This window comes from Callithrix jacchus, chromosome 8 (genome assembly GCF_049354715.1).
Source record: "Callithrix jacchus isolate 240 chromosome 8, calJac240_pri, whole genome shotgun sequence".
In the NCBI taxonomy this organism is placed as follows: Eukaryota; Metazoa; Chordata; class Mammalia; order Primates; family Cebidae; genus Callithrix; species Callithrix jacchus.
In genome coordinates this window covers 63,622,501-63,643,379 of record NC_133509.1, presented here as the reverse complement: position 1 = coordinate 63,643,379, position 20,879 = coordinate 63,622,501, and the positions used below count along the sequence as shown (strand labels likewise).

General features: G+C 36.0%; 2 long non-coding RNA genes and 1 other non-coding gene across 3 annotated transcripts in view; 2 read left to right on the top strand and 1 right to left on the bottom strand.

Annotated features, from left to right (window-relative positions):
• LOC118144907 (uncharacterized) overlaps nt 1–20,879 on the bottom strand; it is a 246,738-nt gene that overhangs the window by 224,888 nt on the left and 971 nt on the right. Inside the window, exon 2 of the long non-coding RNA XR_004729801.3 lies at nt 13,613–13,765. This is a non-coding gene — a long non-coding RNA (uncharacterized LOC118144907). The remainder of the gene's footprint in view (nt 1–13,612; nt 13,766–20,879) is intronic.
• Nucleotides 13,605–13,768, top strand: LOC118145447 (U1 spliceosomal RNA). Its single transcript, XR_004730552.1, has one exon. It is a non-coding gene; the product is annotated as a U1 spliceosomal RNA (small nuclear RNA).
• Nucleotides 20,260–20,879, top strand: part of LOC118144906 (uncharacterized) — a 17,474-nt gene continuing 16,854 nt past the window's right edge. Inside the window, exon 1 of the long non-coding RNA XR_004729799.3 lies at nt 20,260–20,333. This is a non-coding gene — a long non-coding RNA (uncharacterized LOC118144906). The remainder of the gene's footprint in view (nt 20,334–20,879) is intronic.

The following is a 20,879-nucleotide window of genomic DNA, read 5'->3' as shown; positions in this document are numbered from 1 at the left end:
TTGTGAGGTGGAGGTTGTGGTGAGCTAAGATCGCATCATTGCACTCCAGCCTAGGCAACAAGAGTGAAACTATATGTATATTAGATGATAGGAAAATACATTTGGAAACTTAACTATATTTTATTGTGACAAAATGACTTTTAATATTGTTTCATAACAACTCTTCCAACTTGTGACAGACTACACTTAGGCTTTTTACATACATTAGCCTTGAGAGAAAAGCCATCTTGCTCACAGCATCATTATTAAATATATGTAATATATAAATAAAATATGAATTTGTAAGAATAGTAGTGTGCTGAGCTTTTAATTATTTAACAAATAGCTATGAAATTAATGCTGCAGATCAAGTACTACTAGAGAGTATAGGAAGATGACAATAGACTGATGATGTGTCTTGTGAGAAAATGCCTCCACATCTGTAGCTGGGCAGCTTCCCATCCACCTATCTAACACATGCTGAAGATAAGTGTTAGATTCTGATCCAAAGGGCCATTTCAATTTGTTTACCGAAGTATGTTTCAAGTAACTGTAATTTTAAGATACGATGGTAAAGTTACATGTTCAGTATATTTAGGAAATGATGAGTTGAACGCTGGGTTAAAAATGCATTCATACTGAGGACTTTTAATATAAAAATGTGCATTGCAAATGGTTAGAAAGACGGCACAGTACACTGTATTTCTCAAATACACAGTTACAATGAAAACCTTTTTGAGACTACTGTTTGAAGGAGTGTACTTAGATAAATGACAGGTTAGGTTACTAACATCAGAGTCTGGTTATCTTGTATTTGTATTTAGAATTCACAAATGTCTATAGGGTTTGAAAAATTATTTATCCATTCAGCAGAAATTTAAGACTGCCTACTGTCTCCCCCTGTTTGATACAGTGAAAGGGGATAAGCAAGAGTTCCATAGACTTTGGTATATAATCATCTGTATTAAAACCACAAACATCTATTGATGGATTGGCAATGTCCCATTATGTTTGGAGTGCTATGCTAAGAGTCTCTGACTGTAAGGACTTTGTTTATGATTAGAAAGACCAGACCACCAGAAAAAGTAATAAAATCTACCAGGTACCACATGTTAAGTGACAAATATCATATAACAGGTGTTTAAGTTAGGCAGTCATCACCAAGGAGTGAAAAGGAGAGGAATGTCTTTTTGAACACTGTGGGAGTTAAACTGGACTTTGAAGGAAGGATTGGGCTTCCAAGATGTCCAGGTGAGAGGGGTATTTTGAGATACTATGAAAATAGTTTCTCTGATACACAGGATGATTCTTCTGAATTAAATTGTTTCTCTACCAGACTAAAAATCAACCTTATTCTTCATCAGTGCAGATAAAGATATAAAGATATGTAAAAAGATGTAAATACAGGGTCTGATAGAGGAGATACAGATATCACCTACTATTTAAAAAGTTCATTATATCAGGAATGGTTTTAAAACATTATATGACTTTGGACATAAGAGAAGGTATAGCATTTTGAGGCATTTTTGGGCCATGCCAAATCTAATTGACTATTGGAAATCTAATAAGAATTGAAGTGCTTGTCACAGAAAGCACCTCTTATTGTCATCTAATTTCAGGGTTATTGAACTGGAATAGTGGAAAATAATGAACACCAAAAATTGTAGATTCTGTAATCTCCCTGCCTTTTGCAATTTTTCTTGTTTTCTTCCACAGCTAAGTTTTCATTTTAAAGAACATTTCCTTCCTTTCTAGTACCAAAGATAAAAACCTTTAAAATCTCTGAAATTGAGACTCTATTTCTTAGCTATCCTGGTTTCCACTAAACCAGAAAAAAACCTATAAAGTGAACTATAATTATTTCTTTTCCACTTTCAAAAGTCATGCAGAATGTTGAGTCCTTTAAATCCTACTTTCTGTTTCTGAGAAGTTTATTGTTCCATAAGCATTCAGCTGGAGTTGAGGCACCTAAAATTACCAAACCACTTCTAGTCTCTTTTGTCTAATTGGCCATTTTGATTATTCACTAATATAAGCTGTTGACTCCAATCACTGAAGTCATGTTTCAGTGGTCCACTTACTTCATTTTGGCAAGTGACAAGTCTAACAACATATGAATGTGGAAATAAATTATCACCGAAAATGTAAGTCACTAATCAGAAACCATAGAACTCTGGGATTTCACTAATATGATTCAAGCAAACCTTTATGAAATTTTTAGCATCCAAGGTACTATCAAAATCATACTGAGGGTTCCAAAATGGATGAGCAAATCATAGACCACTTCTATCAAAGGTTTTAATGCCATTCCGGGGAGGCCAAAAAATCAAGCAAGGATGAATCAATGCAAATACATTAAACAACCATAAGGAATAAAATAAGAAATGAAAGTATGGAAAGAGAACGACTGGGGTTATTGATCAGGAAAGAATCAGTGTGATAAAAAGAAATTCAGTTTATGCCATGAAATGAAAGTGAAAATTTCTATAAGAAAATGTGGGATCTGGAGAGAAAGGTCCAAGTGATTAGTCTGTCAAGAATAACAATAGAGAGACAGGAAAGTAAAGGACTTCAGAAGATTGAGTAATTTCAACTGGATTACTTCGTGGGTTACAAGTAGGGAAGTAGCTAGAGCTAAGGCTCCATGGTAGGTTGGTATACTGTGAAGTGCCCTAGGATAAACAGGGTTGAGATTTGGTCTTGATATGATCGATAGTGGGAAGAGGTTTACATAAGGAAACTTTATCATTGTAGCCAAGTATAGATACAACTACATTTAGCTAAGTTAGGTTACCAGCATGCAGGAGACTAATTTAATCTATGGACACACCCTGGGCCATGTGGTAGAAGGAGACTCTTTATGCAGAATAAAATAACTCAGGTCAAGGGTAAGGAGGCATTTGAATAACAAAATTTTAACTTAGCCTTGATTTCTTTTTTCTTTTTTCTGATATAAAATATTGAATGAAAGTTTCCCTTAATGTACTGTATAATGCATATATATATATATATATATATACACACACACACACACACACACACACACACATATATGTTATAAAACTGTTCCAAAGATTGTTATTAAAGACAATAGCAATTTGTTATTGTTTAAAATAATGCTTAAAAGTGTTTCCATATGAATGGCTTAAAGGAAAACAACAATTTGGCCACTAAACTGTAATCGCCTCTCTACCCCATGCATTGCCTGAAATTCAGCATTACTCTTCATTTATTCTTCCATTTCCTCCAGCATTGCCCTATATGGGGATTCAAAGGCATTTTTTTTCCCTTATTAAGTGCTTGACTGCCATCTACTTTCCTATATGAAGCCAGATTTTACAAAATTTTTTCCCATTTTCCCCACCCCTTCTATCATTCAATCTCTCTCTTTCCCTCCCTTACTCTTTCTCAAACACAGAAAATATAAAATACAAAATATATTCATTGATTTTTACTCCTAACCAATTAATTACTTTCATTCTACTTTACTATTTTTGGAGCATTATTCATTGTTTTTGTGTTAAATTTCATGATTAACTTAAGAGCAATTTTTTTAAATGTGACACATTTTATTTGATACCTTTGAAAATATTTCTAATAATGTATATATAAATCTGACAATTATATAGCAAGCCATAGTTTTCTTTTAACATTTTAAAAATTTAGAATTTTATAGGAATAGCATTGGCTCTGTAAATTACTTTGGGTGGTAGGACTGTTTTTACAATATTGATTCTTTCAATCCATGATCGTGGAATTTTTTTTATTTATTTGTGTCATCTCTGATTTTTTTCTGCAGCATTTTCTAGTTTATCTTGTGGAGATTTTTCACATATGTATCAGTTCATTCTTACACTGCTATAAAGAATACTACCTGGGTAATTATAAAGAAAAGAGGTTTAATTGACTCACAGTTCCACAGGCTTAACAGAAAGCATAGCTCAGAGGCCTTAGGATCCTTAAAATCATGGCAGAAGATGAAAGGGAAGCAGGCACCTTCTTCAACAAGGCCGAAGAAGGGAGTGTGAGTTTGAAGAGGAACTGTGAAGTACCTATAAAACCATCAGATCTCCTGAGAACTCACTCCCTATCATGAGAACAGTATGGAGAAACCCTACCCCCATGATCCAATCACCCCCTCCCTCAACATGTGGGGATTACAATTGGAGATGAGAATTGGGAGGGGACACAGAGCTAAACCCTATCAACCCTATCCTTATTTAGCTGTACTCTTAGGTATTTCATTTTCTTTGTGGTTATTGTAAGTCAGATTTTGTTCCCTATTTTACTCTCAGCTGGGATTGTGTTGGTGTATAGGAATGCTACTAATTTTTGTACATTGATTCTGTATCCTGAACCTTTACTATGAAGTTGGCATTCTAGGGGCATTTTGGTGGAGTGCTTAGGGGTTTCCAGGCATAGAATCACATTATCAATGAAGAGAGATAGTTTGACATCTTTTTTTCTTATTTGGATGACCTTGATTTCTTTCTCTTGCCTGATTGTTCTGGCTAGGACTTTCAGTATTATATTCAATAGGAGTGGTGAGAATGAGCATCCATTTCTTGTTCCATTTCTCGAGATACTGTCTTTACATGTTTTGAGCTTTCGCCCATTTAGTATGATGTTGGTTGTGGGTTTATCATGATGGCATTTATTATTTTGAGGTATATTCCTTTGATGCCTAGTCTGTTCTGCTAGATTTCAGAATCAGTCTGATGTTTGCTTCATAGAATGAGTTAGGGAGAGAGGCCCTCCTCCTCCAGTTTTTGAAATAATATGTGTAAGATTCATAGCAGTTGTTCTTGTATGTCTGGTAAAATTCAGCTGTGACTCTATCTTGTCTAGGTTTTTTTTTTTTATTAGTAGCTTTCTTATTACTGATCCAATTTTAGAAATTAATATTTATTTATTCAGGGTTTTAATCTCTTCCTGACTTAATCTTGGAAGACTGTGCTTCCAAGATGTGTGCTTCCAAATCATGCTTCACAGATTAGGAAAAACTATTCACATGGAACTAAAAAAGAGCCCAAATATCCAAAAACGTCCTAAGCAAAAAGAGCAAAGCTGTAGGTATCACACTATCCTATTTCAAACTATAGTATACTATAAAGCTATAATAGTCAAAACAGCATAATACTGGTGGAAAAAAAAGATGTATATACCAATGAAACAGAATAGAAAACTCAGAAATAAAGTTGCACATGTACAACCGTATGAATTTTGACAAGGCTGATGGAAAACCAGCAATGGAGAAAGGACTCCCTATTAAATAAATATAGTACTGGGATACTGGCTAGCCATATGCAGAAGATTAAAGCTGGACCATATACAAAAAGAATCTAAAAATTGATCAAATATTTAAATGTAAGACCTCAAACTAAAAATCCTAAAAGACAACCTAGGAAATCCTCTTCTTGACATTGCCCTTGGCAAAGAATTTTTGGTTAAGTCCCCAAAAGCAATTGCAATAAAGATCAAAATGCGCAAGTGAGACCTAATTAAACTAAAGAGCTCTGCACAGCAAAAGAAACTATTAACACAGTAAACAGACAACCTACAGAATGGGAGAATATATTAACAATGTATCTGATATAAAGGTCTAATATTCAGAATCTACAGGGAGCTTAAACAAATCAACAAGCAAAAACCAAATAACCCAATTAAAAAATGGGCAAAGGACATTAACAGACACTTCTGAAAAGAAGACATAGAAGTGGCTAACAAACGTGAAAAAATGCTCAACTTCACTAACCACAGAGAAATGCCAATCAAAACCACAATGAGATACCATCTCACACCCCTCAGAATCACTAATATTAGGAAATCAAAAAGCAACCTATGCTGGTGAGGTTTGTGGCAAGAGGGAAAAAATTATACACCATTGGAGGGAATTTAAATTAGTCCAGCCACTCCAAAAAACAGCCTGGAGCTTTCTGAAAGAACTTAAAACAGAGCTACTGTTAGACCCAGCAGTCCCATTACTGGGTATACACTCAAAGGAAAATAAATCATTCTACTAAAAAGACATGTGCATGCATATGTTCATCCCTGTGCTGTTTGCAATAGCAAAGAAATGGAGTCAACCGGGGTGCCCATCAATAGTAGACAGAATAAAGAAAGTATGGTACATATATACCATGGAATACTACAGAGCCATAAAAAAAGAATGAATCCTGTCTTTTACAGCAATATGGATGCAGTTGCAGGCCATAATCCAAGCAAATTAATACAGGAACAGAAAAGTAAACACCACATGTTGTCACTTATAAATGGGAGTTAAACATTGAGCACACATGGAAATTAATAGGGGAACAATAGATTCTGTGGACTAAAAGAGGTGAGCAGGAGGGAGGGAGCAGGGCATGTGTTGAAAACTGTAGGGTAGGCTTTGCGCTATTGCTCACTCCTGTAATTCCAACACTTTGTGAGGCCTAGGTGGGCAGATCATGAGGTCAGGAGTTTGAGACCAGCCTGACCAACATAGTGAAATCCTGTCTCTACTAAAAATACAAAAAATTAGCCAGACATGGTGGTGTGTGCCTGTAATCCCAGCTACTCGGGAGACTGAGGTAGGAGAATTAAAAAAAAAACCCAGATAAAACAAATAAATAAATGTAAAACAATTACTCTCCTTTCATTGAGAGACCTTTTAGGTCTAAGTGGCTGAGCTCATTGAGACATTACTAAAGGTATTTAGCAGAACTCTATCAATCGGAAGGAATGCATAGAAATGCTTTTTCCCACAGCTCAGCCAATATAAACAGTTTTTTAAAATTGTACTTTAGGTTCTGGAGTACATGTGCAGATCATGCAGGATTGTTGCATAGGTACACACATGGCAATGTGGTTTGCTGCCTCCACCCTCCCCATCAACTACATCAGGCATTTCTCCCCATGTTATCCCTCCCTGACCTCCCCAACCCCCCTCTGTCCCTCCCTTGGCACCCCCCAATGGACCCCAGTGTGTGATGCTCTCCACCTTGTGTCCACATATTCTCATTGTTCATCACCCACCTATGAGTGAGAACATGCCGTGTTTGATTTTCTGTTCTTGTGTCAGTTCGCTGAGAAGTATAGTTTCCAGAGTCATCCAGGTCCCTACAGAGGACACAAACTTGTCATTTTTGATAGTTGCATAGAATTCCATGGTGTATTTGTGCCACATTTTCCTTGTCCAGTCTATCATTGATGGGCATTTGGGTTGATTCCAGGTCTTTGCTATTGTAAACAGTGCTACTATGAACATATGTATGCATGTATCTTTATAATAGAATGGTTTATAATCATTTGGGTATATACCCAGTAATGGGATTGCTGGGTCAAATGGACAGAGTCTCGCTCTGTTGTCCAGGCTGGAGTGCAGTCATGGGATCTCATCTCCCTGCAACCTCTGCCTCCCAGGTTCAAGTGGTTCTCCTGCCTCAGCCTCCTAAGTAGCTGGGACTATAGGCATGTGCCACAATGCCTGGCTAACTTTTGTATTTTTAGTAGAGATGGGGTTTTACCATGTTGGCCAGGCTGGTCTGGAACTCCTGATCTCAGGTGATCTGTCCACCTCAGCCTCCCAAAGTGTTGGGATTACAGGCGTTAGGCACTTGCCTTGCCCCTGTTCTTGATATCACTTAACAATAAAGGAATTGTAGTCTTATTGATAAAATAAACCAAATATCACTAAATAATGGCAGGGCAAAGTGGCTCATGCTTGCAATTCCAGCACTCTGGGAGGCTGAGGTAGGTGGACCACCTAAGGTCAGGAGTTTGAGACCAGCCTGGCCAACATGGTGAAACTCTGTCTCTACTAAAAATACAAAAATAAGCCAGGTGTGGTGAAAGGTGCCTGTAATTTCGGCTACTCAGGAGGCTGAGGCAGCAGAATCACTTGAACTCGGGAGGTGGAACTTTCACTGAGCCGAGATTGCACCACTGCACTCCAGCATGAGTGACAAGAGCAAAACTTTGTCTCAATAATAATAATAATGATAAATATTTCTTGAGGTAAAATACAAAAAAATGTTGACAACTCTACTCCATATCCTAAAATCCTTTAGAAATTTTTACTATTCCTCTGAAACTCTGTGAGCCAGCAACTCAAGATATTTCATTGCTTTTAAGTAGTTCAGAACTGGGACTGTGTATTGGCACATTTTCTAGCTTTCAGAAGGATAAAAATAATGTTTATCCGCATGGGGTTATTTGCTTATTCAATTACTCCCTAGCTAAGTTGACCTACTTTTTCTTTCTTCTTTGCTTTCCTTCTTTTTTTTTTTAGTTTTTTGAGACAGAGTCTTGCTTTGCCCTTCACGCTGGAGTGCAGTGGCATGATCTTGGCTCTCTGCAGTCTCCTCCTCCTGGGTTTAAGCAATTCTCATGCTTCAGCCTCCTGAGTAGCTGGCACTACAGGCGTACACCACCATGCCTGCCTATTTTTATATTTTTAGTAGAGATAGGGTTTCACCATGTTGGCCAGGCTGGTCTTAAACTCCTGACCGCAGGCAATCTGCCTGTCTTGGCCTCCCAAAGTGCTGGGATTACAGGTATAAGCCACCATGCCCAGCTGACCTAAATTTTCTAATGAGGAACAATTTCTATTATACATTGAGTGGAACATCACTAGTACAATACATATTACCAACATCATTATAATTTATAAAAATAATGTTGATTGATTTTCACTTTTAGGGAGATAGGCTTTTGCCTGAGTAAAACTGAAAACCTTGGACATTATATAAAATACAAACATAAAGTGACGGAAAACTGAATTGGGACTAAGAGTCAGTTTTCTATTTTTTGTTTCTGTTTCACATATCTCAGATTTGGAACTGAGGAAGTTGGTAAACTGGAAATACCAATGGGTGCAGATGCAAAAAGCTCCAATAAAAAAGCCTGTGCTTGTTTGAGAATGGGCAGTTTAGCAAGACTGGAAACTATAGACAATAACTGCTTTACATCAGCCAAAACACAGCAGGAAAAACTGTGGCTGCACCCTACCTATACCAGCAAAGCCTGAACTAAGAGCCTAGATTGCCACTCACTCTAGGCTGCAATGAGGCACTTGGAATCCCTTGCTAAAGTGGTATCAGAAAAGGCTCAGTAGGGAGCTGAGACTTTTGTTCTCTTCCCCTCAAGCAGTAATGAACCCACTCCCCAACCTGGTTTGTACCCCGCCCTATTATGTCAGTAGAAAGCCTACTTTGCCTTAATGAGGTACCAGGGCAATCCCCCTCATATGGTTTGGCTGTGTCTCCAGACAAATCTCATCTTAAATTGTAGCTTCTATAATTCCCATGTTTTGTGGAAGGGACCCAGTGGAAGGTAATTGAATTATGGGGTGAAGTCTTCTTACACTGTTCTCATGATAGTGAATAAGTCTCGTGAGATCTGATGATCTTATAAGGGGAAACCCCTTTCACTTGGTTCTTATTCTCTCTGACCTTCCACTATGTAAGACATGCCCTTCACCTTCTGCTATGATTGTCAGGCCTCCCCAGCCACATGGTACTGTGAGCCCATTAAATCTCTTTTTCTTTACAAATTACTCAGTCTCAGGTATGTCTTTATTAGAAGTATGGAAATGGACTAATACACCTGCTCCTAGTCAGATCTTTCCATCCTTTTCCTCCAATCCATGTGGTTTTAGTAATGAAGCACTCCAACCCTTCAGCCAGGAATATAACAGTGGAGATAAAAACAAACACAAAGCAAGTGGAAGAAAAGAAAAAAGAAAGGAAAAATAAAGAGTGGAAATCAATGAAATTGAAGGAAAAACCGTAGAGACCTATTCTTAAAATAAAGAACTGGTTGTTTGCAAAGGTTAACCCAGTTGAAACCTCGAGTAAGGCAAAGAATAAAAGGGAGACAACACAAATTACCAATATCAGAAATGAGACAGGAGCATTACTACAGATCCTATGTACATCAAATGAATAATCAGGGAATTGTATAAAAATTCAATACACATGTGTTTGGCAATTTAGATGAAAGGGACTAATTCCTTAAAAAATGCAAACTGCCATAACTTATCACACATGACATTGAAAATGTAAATAACCCTATAACTAACAAGGACATCAGATTTGTAATTGATAAAGCAATTTTTCAGGCCCAGATGGTTTCACTGGAGAATTCTACCAAATATTTAAAGAATTGCTAATACTTCTACTATATAATTTCTTTCAAAAAATCAAAGAGAAGAGAATACTTCTCAATTCATTTTTGAAGCTAATACCTCCAGGACAAAAGTAGAAAACTAGACACCAACATACCTCATGAATATAATAGAAAACTCCTTAATAAAATATAGTTATGTGATGCACAGCAATGTTTCAGTGAACAACAGACTGCATATATGACAGTCATCCCATGTTTATAGTACCAAGTTTTTACTTTACCTTTTCTATGTTTTGAAACACTAATACTTAGCAATATGCTGTAATTGCCTACAGTATTCTGTACAGTAACATGTTATACAAGTTTGTGGCCTAGGAGCAATAGGCTATACCATATCGCCTAGATGTGTAGGAAACTCCATTATCTAGTTGTGTAAGTAGGCTCTCTGATGTTTGCACAACCAAATTTCCTAATATCACATCTTTTTCAGAATATATGTCTGTCACTAAGTGACATATGACTGTATCAGTAAATGGAATTCACCATTGTATAAAAGAAGTTATACACTACAACTAAGTAGGCTTTATCCCAGTGATGCAGAACTAGTTCAATATCAAAAAGTCAATCAATATAATCTTTCCCATATTAAGAGGTAAAGAGGAACAATAACATGTTCATGGCAATTGGTTCTTAAGAAGGATTTAACAGAATTTAATACCCATTTGTGATGAAAACTCTGAGAATCCTGGGAAATGAGGCTTAACTTCCCAGACTTGATAAACAGCATCTACAAAATACTTTCAGCTAACCTTATGCTTAATGGTTAAAGACTGGATGTTTTCTCTCAAAGTTTTGGAAACAAGTGTGTCCGCTCTCACCATTCTTATTTCACAAAGTTCTAGAAGCATAATTTAAAAAAATTAAAATACAGATCAGAAATAAAGAAATAAGACTGTCCCATGTGCCAAAGACATGATTGTCTATGTAGAAAATTCCAAAGGAACCACCAAAAACCACTTTTATAAACCTGGTAATTAAGTTGAGTATAAGTTAAATATATAAAAAGCAATTGTATTTATAAATGCTACTATTGAATATGAGGATATCAAAATTAAAAATACAATATCACTTAAATTCACTCAAAATAAAATGATTAAGTATAAATCTAATAAAACATTTATAAAACTTGTATGAAGACTGCAAAACACTGACAGCAGAAATCAAGAAAATCTAAATATATGGAGGGACGTACTGTGTTTGTGTATTGGGAAAATCAAAGAGTGTAGATGTCAATTCTCTTCAAACTAATATGCAGGGTTAATCCAACTCCTATCACTATCCCAGCAATACCTTTGGTAGATATAAATAATACTAGTGTAAGTCTAAAAACAACAACAAAAAAACTAGACTAGGTAAAGCAATTTTGAAAATAATAAAAATATAATTCTTATTCTTATATTCTTCTTATTATAATGCCACAATAATCTAAGTCTGTGTGGTATTGGTAGAGGGACAGTCACATAGATCAATGGACCAGAATAGGGAACCCAGAAAAAGACTCCCTCTAAGATGCCCAAGCAATTTTTGAAAAGGGAATTTTCAGCAAATGTAATTCACCATTGTATAAAACAAAGTATACACTATGACTAAATAGGCTTTATCCCAGCTACTTGGGAGGCTGAGGCAGGAGAATTACTTGAACCTGAGAGTTGGAGGTGTGCAGTGAGCTGAGATCGTGCCATTGCACTCCAGCCTGGGCAACAAGAGTGAAACTAGGGGAAAAAAATGAAAAAAAGAAAAGGGCAAAGGACAGCACCCTGAATGAACTCTTACCAAATAAGATATACAGATAGCATATGACAAGATGTTCAACATATGTCATAAGAAAATTACAAATTAAAACAATGAAATATCACTACACATATATTAAAATGGCCATCATTTATATCACTGACAACATCAAATGCTAGTGAGGATGTACAGCAAAAAGAATTCTAATTTATTGCTGAAAGGAGTACAAAAATAGCGTTGTCACTTTGGAAGACTGGTATTTCCTTTTCTTTCTTTTTTTTTGCAACAGAGTCTTGCTCTGTTACCAGGCTGGAGTGTAGTGGTGCAATCTTGTCTCACTGCAACCTCTACTTGCCAGGTTCAAGCGATTCCCCTACCTCAGCCTCTCAATACAGGCAGTTTCTTAGAAGGGTAAACGTATTTTTAGCATATGATCCAGAAATTGTGCTCCTTGGTATTTAACCAAATGAATTAAAAAACCTTATGTCCACGCAAAAATCTGTACTTGCTTTTTTTTTTGAGACGGAGTTTCGCTCTTGTTACCCAGGCTGGAGTGCAATGGCGCGATCTCGGCTCACTGCAACCTCCGCCTCGTGGGTTCAGGCAATTCTCCTGCCTCAGCCTCCCAAGTAGCTGGGATTACAGGCACGAGCCACCATGCCCAGCTAATTTTTTGTGTTTTTAGTAGAGACGGGGTTTCACCATGTTGACCAGGATGGTCTCGATCTCTTGACCTCGTGATCCACCCATCTCGGCTTCCCAAAGTGCTGGGATTACAGGTGTGAGCCACTGCGCCCAGCCTGTACTTGCATTTTTTATAGCAGCTTTATCAGCAATTGCCAGAACTTGGAAGCGACCATGTCTCTCAGTAGGTGAAATTGTGGTACATCTAGACAGTGCAATATTACTCAGCACTAAAAGGTAATGGGCTATCAAGTCCTGACAAGACATAGAGGAAACTTAAATGCATATTAGTAAGTAAAAGAAGCTAAACTGAAAGGGTTATATTTTTTGTGATTCCAATTATAAGATATTCTGGAGAAATCATAACTATGGAGACAGTAAAAATTTCCATGGCTGACAAGGGTTAAGAGGTGGGGTGGAGAAATAAATGGAGCACAGAGAATTTTTAGGGCAATGAAATTATAAAGTATGATAATGCGTGTCATTATATTTGTGTTACTATACTTTTGTACAACACCAATGATGAGTGCATTCATTATACCTTCTTTACTATACCTCTGTCCAACACCAAGAGTATACCCTAATGTAAACTCTGGACTCTGGGTGATAACAATGTGCCAATGTAGGTTCATTGACTGTAACAAATATATCACTGTGATGTAGAATATCAATAGTGAGGGAGGTTGTACATGTGAGGGGATAGGAGACACATGGAAATTCTCTGTACTTTCTTATTTTCTCTGTTAACCTAAAACTTCTCTAAGAAATAAAGTTTATTAATGGAAAAATATACAAGATATCATATAAACCTCTCAGAATGACTAAAATATAAAAGAGTGACAAGACTGAATGTTAACAAGGCTGCAGAGAAACTGGATAATTCATATATTGCTGGTGGGATTATGAAATGGTACAGACACTCTGGAAAACAGTTTGGCAGTTAAAGAACTAAACATACAACTACCATATTAACTGTCAATTGCACGCCTGGGCATTTATCTCAGAGAAATGAAGACTTATATTCACACAGAAACCTGTGCATACTTACCTGCCAGGGGAGATAGCATGATCACGAAGGTGGTTTTCCCAGGGCGAGGCTAATCCATTGCACTCCGGATGTGCTGACCCCTGCGATTTCCCCAAATGTGGGAAACTTGACTGCATAATTTGTGGTAGTGGGGAACTGCGTTCGTGCTTTCCCCTAAAAAAGAAAAAAGAAAAGGAAAAAAAAGAATTAAAAAACTGTGCATATTTTTCACAGAAAATGAAACACCGCATATTCTCACTCATAGGCGGGTGATGAAAAATGAGAACACATGGACACAGGGAGGGGAGTACTAAACACTGGGGTCTATTGGGGGGAAAAGGGGATGTGGGGAGGGATAGCCTGGGGAGAAATGCCAAATGTGGGTGAAGGGGAGAAAAAGCAAAACACACTGCCATGTGTGTACCTATGCAACTGTCTTGCATGTTCTGCACATGTGACATCCTTTAACAGGTGATGGATTAAACAAACAGTGGAACGTCCATACCATGAAATACTGCTCAGCAATAAAAAGGAAGGAAATATGAGTACATGCCACAACCTGGATGACTCTCCACGTAATTTTGCTGAATGAAAACATCCTAAAAAGTAGCATACTTTATAATTCCATTTATATAACATTATCGAAATGGCAAAATTATAAAATAGAGAATACATTAGTGGTTGGCAATAAAGGAGAGGGTAGAAGTGGGAGGAAGTGGTTGTGGTTATATTTGGCAGCATGAGGGATCCTTGTGGTGACAGAAATATTCCGTATCTTAACAGTGTCAATGTCAACATCCTGGTTGTAATATTGTACTGTAGTTTTGCAAAATGTTAGCATTGGGGAAAACAGGGAATAGAATCTCTCTGTATTATTTCTTTCAATTGCATGTGAACATACAATTATCTCAAAATAAATAATTTCACTTAAAAGCAACCTGGATTCTGAAGACATATAAAGCAAAAAAGTTTCACAACTAAGAATCTCAATAATAAAAGGCATCAGAGCACCTGCATCAACAAACATAAAGGAATCAAAATTTGCGAGCGATCACAACAGACTCCATTTCAGACATTTTCCCCCTCTACTAGAATACTTCTGAATTAATTCTTTAGAGAATATTCAAGTTAAAGTCATCAAGTTTCTACTTTTATTACTTTCATGCTCAGCTGAATTGATTTTGAGATGCATCTCCATGTATTTAATTAAGGTTATTTTGGGTGGATTTCAGTAATTCTTCATATTGAGGAAAGAGGGTTTATTAGATATTTAATTTAGAGAGGGAGAGAGCTCTTTATAGGTCATTTCAAGGAATACATTTGCTTTTCACGGAAATTATTGTATTTTTTCTTAACTGCACATAACTCAGGCATAGAGACAGGCACATTTTTTTCCTTCATATTTTTCTTGGTTTTTATTAGCTTTCCTAACATTTTGGAAACAGTTGAATCCAGATTTGATTATGAGTGATCATAGAAAGATGCTAAAAGAACTTATGATATCTTAAGAAATCTAGGAAGTGTCATCAACACTAGTTTTACTTGTCTGTCTTTGCTCATCTCAACCAGTATTATTTTTGACCTGAAACAAGGTGAAAAATGTGATTATGTTAAAGATTTAGAAATCATTGAACACTTCTAGGGTCCGCTTTCATTTTTCCCTTTCCATTTTGCCAATGATATGCTTATTAAGAGCAATAACTGTAGTCTGGTGCTTCAGCTGGTGGCTGATCAGAATTGATTGCCATGACCCACCTGTAAGTTTCTTCTGACATTTCCCTCCAATTTTACTTAGATATGACATGAAGAAGATAAAACAAGAAAGCTAAAATAAAACAGAAGGTAGCTGGCTCTCCTAGTGTCCAAATCAGGTCAATTTCTCTGTTGGTATCTGAGAATATTTGCTTCCATATTACCCCAAAAGGCAAAAATCGAGTTATACATATTGACTACATGGAACTAGTAGCAGTATTATAGGTTCTTATTTCAATTGGAAATATAAAACGTTGAAAATGTTATTTTCTTTAAGAGCTAACAGTTATATCTTGCAAAACCATGTATTTTTCTCCCTCTGTTTAGATTTGTTTTTACATCAATGCTTTTATCAGAGCTTTTGATGGATCAGCATATAGAATGTTTAAAGAAATGAGTGGATTGTTTGAAAAACATGTCAAGGCTGGACAAAAAGGTGGCTGAATTTGGAAATGTCTTCTTAGGATAATCAGTGTTCATGCTGCCATCACAAATTGTCATGTTCCTAACAGATATCCATATATAGACACAGGGCCCAAATATATCCATTTTTGAACTTTATGCTTTATATTTTAAGATCTTATTTATTATAACAGTTATTATCATAAAGACAAAAACATATTATCCCATCCTCGCCCTCTCAAATGTGTCCTGTTTACAGAATTAGTAATTTCAAAGACAAGATCTGCTGAAACATATTGTTTATTTCTGTTTACTGTAGAAGGTTATTTTCTTCAGGAGATACATTAATAGATAGTTTTTATGTATAAATATGACAAAGAACACAGAGGGTTGGTTACCTAAGATAATACTTATTAAAATATGAGACCTTCAGATGCAATCTGGGGGATCCATTTACAAATAAGTCTATACTTATTAGAACTCTATAACCTTAAGTGTGTAAGGAACTCGGAATTGTCTGAAGCAGAGCAATTTAAATAGTAGATAGCAATAGTGTAGAAGCCCATATATATTGCTTCAGTTGTTCACTAAATTAATCTCCAAACTTTAAAACATACAGGTGATATAGAAAGGTAGACAAATTAGTTATTTTGTAAAGAAAAGAGAAATATAAGTGACATTAATTGATCTCAAATAAATTGGTGACATTAGTAGTTTCTTCTTCCATTATGGAAATGATGAATACCATATATTTGTGATCCAAACTGGGATATGCTTGAAAGTGAATGAGGCCTATTAATAATTAAACAGGCATAAAGGTGTAAAGGCAAAATAGGCATAAAGCAGGATATATAGCTACCCTATGAATTATTTCTTCATTTATTAATTCAACAGACATTTTGCTAAGTAATTAGGTAAAAAAAATGAAGAAGATAAATTCCTGTCCTCAAGATTAAGGCCATGTGGGTGAAACATATATGCTTTTATTAGGAACTAAGATAAAACTCTTTGTAAGGAGCACAGAAGTAAGGCTATCTCTTTTTTTCTATCTCTTAAAAATAATGGGAAAAGATACTGTTTAGACTTTAAAAATTCATAGACTTGAGAATAACACTCTTACTCCCATTTGACAGCTAAGGAAACTGAGGTTTATGCTACTCAGCAGGCTAATAGCAGACTTTAAGCAAAAGCATATGGTTCCTTGAGTTCCCTTCCATACCTCTTCATTCCACTATGTTATTCTTATGGGAATTACCTGAAGGAAGATATAAAATGCTAGAGATATGCTTTAGATTTCTCTGGATACAAAGGATAGCATAACACGTATTTGTGATTTATTCTCCTTGCAATGAGAGAGAAGGTCTAAATGGCCCAACTTAGTCACTTGTAACCTGCTTTTTAAAACTTTGAGATATCTTCTTTGTTGTTTTTTTGGAAGACTAACACAAATTTTTCTTGTGAGTTGAATCTCATGACAAGAGGAATTGCAATTTGCATACTGCATTACACTGAAATAACTGAGTCTTTCACTATACTGCATTAGAAATTGAATTTCATTATATACAAGTGTAGCAAAAGCAGATTCAACTGTGTATACTTAACTGAAGTGCATTATGAAAATATTTTTCATCACATGTTTCATTATATCCTTGAAACCTCCTTGCTATGAGGATGTTGTACTAGTCTGTAATATCCGGGGTGAGCATGCCATCACATAGGGACACACTCACTTAGACCCACATAAAGTTGTCAAGCTATTCTGCCATTCATTATTTTTCCACTGCTAGTCATTTCATTATTCATTTTGTTAAATCATTTTTTAAACTCAATTCATAATATAACCGTTAAATCAATCAAACCAACACTAATACCTGAACTCTGTTTTTAGTATCACTTCTTGTTATGATTTTAGTATTAAAATATTTAGTCTTTGAGACGGTTTATCAGTTCAGTGTGTTTATCTGGAAGATAACATTTTAAAGATAAAAAATGGTAATTATAAAAAAGTAATAAAATATGCTCTCTTTGAGGCTGAAAGCGCAGCACTTAAAACAAGACAATAGCCTGCGTTCTCTGACTGACAGGTACATATCACATTCGATGAAAATGATAAGACTTAGTGGACTGAAGAATAACTTCCTCTTGACAGTGCCCTGACCCTTGACCTATGGCCTGACTCTTGCTGGCTTCACTAACACAGGGTAATTTTCACAGGTGTAGGATAAAAGACATTTCTTTAGAAGCTACTAACAGTTAGAGATTTATTTCTTTTGATGATCACTAACATGCTGTTGGGATAAAGCCATAAGTTCTGACCTTCTCTGAGCTCTTAAGGACATAAAAATTTCCTCACAAGAAAGTGAAATTCTACATACAAAGAACTTTCTTTATTGTTAGGCTGGTAAAGCACTACGTACAGAGAAGGTACATGCATTGGGGCAAAGTGATGGCAAATGTGTTATTGTCATTACCCTGAAAACATGTTTCAAACGTAATTGTTGCACAGATCTAATAAAGAATGCTCCATTTATAACGGACTCCCTGCATTTTTATAATAATTATTAGTAAACTCTTACTATGTCATGCCCTGGAAGTTTGTCCTATTCTGAGATGATTCTTTTGATTTATATGCTAATCACTGTTTTAAAAATCAGTTCTTTGACTTTTATTTAAATTTTCTGAAAGTGGTAGCTTTGGAGAGTACTTACGGATGATGTGGTAACAATTGTGATTTCTCATGAAAGTTAATGCCTCCTGCTGTAAGAAAATATATTGTATACTCCTTTTTAAGTAACACAAGCAAGAAATTCAGAAAATACAGTGAAGCACAATGAGTTATGCAAATCCATGTTATAAGAGAAGAATATTGCAAGGGAAAACAAATGACTGTGACATCCATTAAAGTCGGTAAATCCATGATTGAAAAGGAAAAAAATATCGGCAGAAGAATGAATTTTGCAGGTAAAATGAAAATGACTTCACAATTCATTAAAATAAAGTCAAAGCAGCAGCCTGATAGCGTTTCTCATGATTTATCATGAAGGAAATGGAGTCAAGTTTTTGAACACTTAACACGATAAAGTGATACATTGCACTATTCTGTTTAGGGGGCGAGGGGTTGTAACACAAGAATCATCCAAATGTTTGTTACTTAATGTGAAAAAAACCATAACAGTCTCCTTGCCATTATAGATTTCCAGACCCCATTTCTATTCAAAACTATGTGAAAGACATAAATTACTTTTAAATTCATTGAGAGTTCTTATTCAGGTCATAGGTCTTGCCCTTCAGCAATTTTTATCCACAGCATGCTTTGATGACACAAAATTGGTATATATAAGCTTTATGATGCTCAGTCAAGGAAAATACAAAGACTATGTTTATTTTAAAGTAATACTATATGTGAACTACTTCAACTGGTTTAGTAAAGGTGTAGCTAAACCCATCTGTTTTCAAAATATCACACTTTCTTTTTATTAAATCATGAAAATAAGGGATTATAATTATGTAACTTATTGTCATGCATACTTGCTCTAATAATGCCTTCTTCCCAGACTACCATCGTTGCAAATGTGATGAGATCATCAGGTAACAGTGTAGGATATGAAGGCTTAGTGTGCTGTGTTGTTAGCACATTAAAAAAAGAAAATGCTGGGATAATTAACAACTACCTATTTGTCTGTGGGATGCATTCATTATGGCTCTACAAATTGGAGGTCTCCAAAATCTGTGCAATAAAATTTACTCTTTGTTCAGGAAGTTCCCCTTGGATTTGGGGAAAATTCTGGTTTGCTGTGTCTATTGTAATTTTGACAGGCAGTTGACATGTCTCATAGTCTAAATGTAGTGGCAAGCAGGGGGTGGTACAATGATGAAAAAACTGCCATTCATTCTTGTGCAAAGCAAAGGTGTTTCTTAGCATATTCCAACCTATGTTCAGACTAGAGTTGGGTCTTTGGGGTTGAAGGTCAAATCTGTGAGGTCAAAGCTATTTCTTGTCAATCTTCGTTCACTAATGACACATGAATTGGAAATTAGAACAAAGTAAGTAAAACGAATAGCCAGAAGGTGAGTGTCTGTTTTATTACTCAGAAGAGCTGGGAAATCTGGCCAATTGTTGCCCTATGTGGCTTGAATGACAGTTGTTAAGTTGAAAAAGGGACAGTGTGATGGGAATGCCACTTTAAATCTCAATTACCTCCTCCACTCCAATCAGCTTGGTAGAGCTTTAATGAAGTGCAATTCTCTGTCCTTTTCCTCATACTTCTATCTCTAGAATAAGCCTCACATTCAAGTTTGACAGCAGTACAATCAGTTTTCCATTCATCACTGGCCCTGTTTTAACCCTGCTGAAAAAGGGCCTAATGTACGTGGCAGTGATGGCAATTAGGCAGAAAAGTAATATTAGAAACAGACAAAAGCCTGAGTCTTTTAGCATTACAGGTGTTTTTTTTTTTTTTTTTAGCCCCTTCTAGACATAAAGGAATAGGCAGTGTTGTTAAGTTCCCTTCTTCAGTCTTCTCTTAAGCTGAAAGTCCAACGATTTCAAGATTCAATTAATTAGAGACATGGAGAGCCAAAGTACAAGGTAAAAGCTAAGTTCTTTCTAACTGAAGACACACTTAGTAATTGGCCCCTTATTCAAATGGATATCTTCTGGGTGTATGTTTAATAAGGTTGATAAAAACTCGTCATTTCCTCATTAGGATAGCACATGAATACACTCTGTATGTAGAAAAGAAATCTTAAAGAGAACAAACAGGAAAATATCAATCTGCTAAATATAGGAATGTAAAACATAAAAATTGAAAAGCCTGAGAACCATAACTTTGCAGGGATGGTGGGGGGTATGTTAAATGCATTGTGTGTGTGTGTGTGTGTGTGTGTGTGTGTGCACGCGCGAATGAATTAGTGTGTAAGCTGAGAATTTTTTTAAAGACAAGTCTTGGCTCTTCAATCAGTTTATCTAGAAATGTAAAATATTTAAGCATTTGAGTTTTATAACCTGGATTAGTGGTGTTTACCATGACTTTTTAAAAAACCACAAAGATGGATGACACATTTAAATGGCTTTCTCATATGGAAACAAAAGCAAGGTTTCCAAATCTATACATTTGTGTCTGCATGTGTAAGT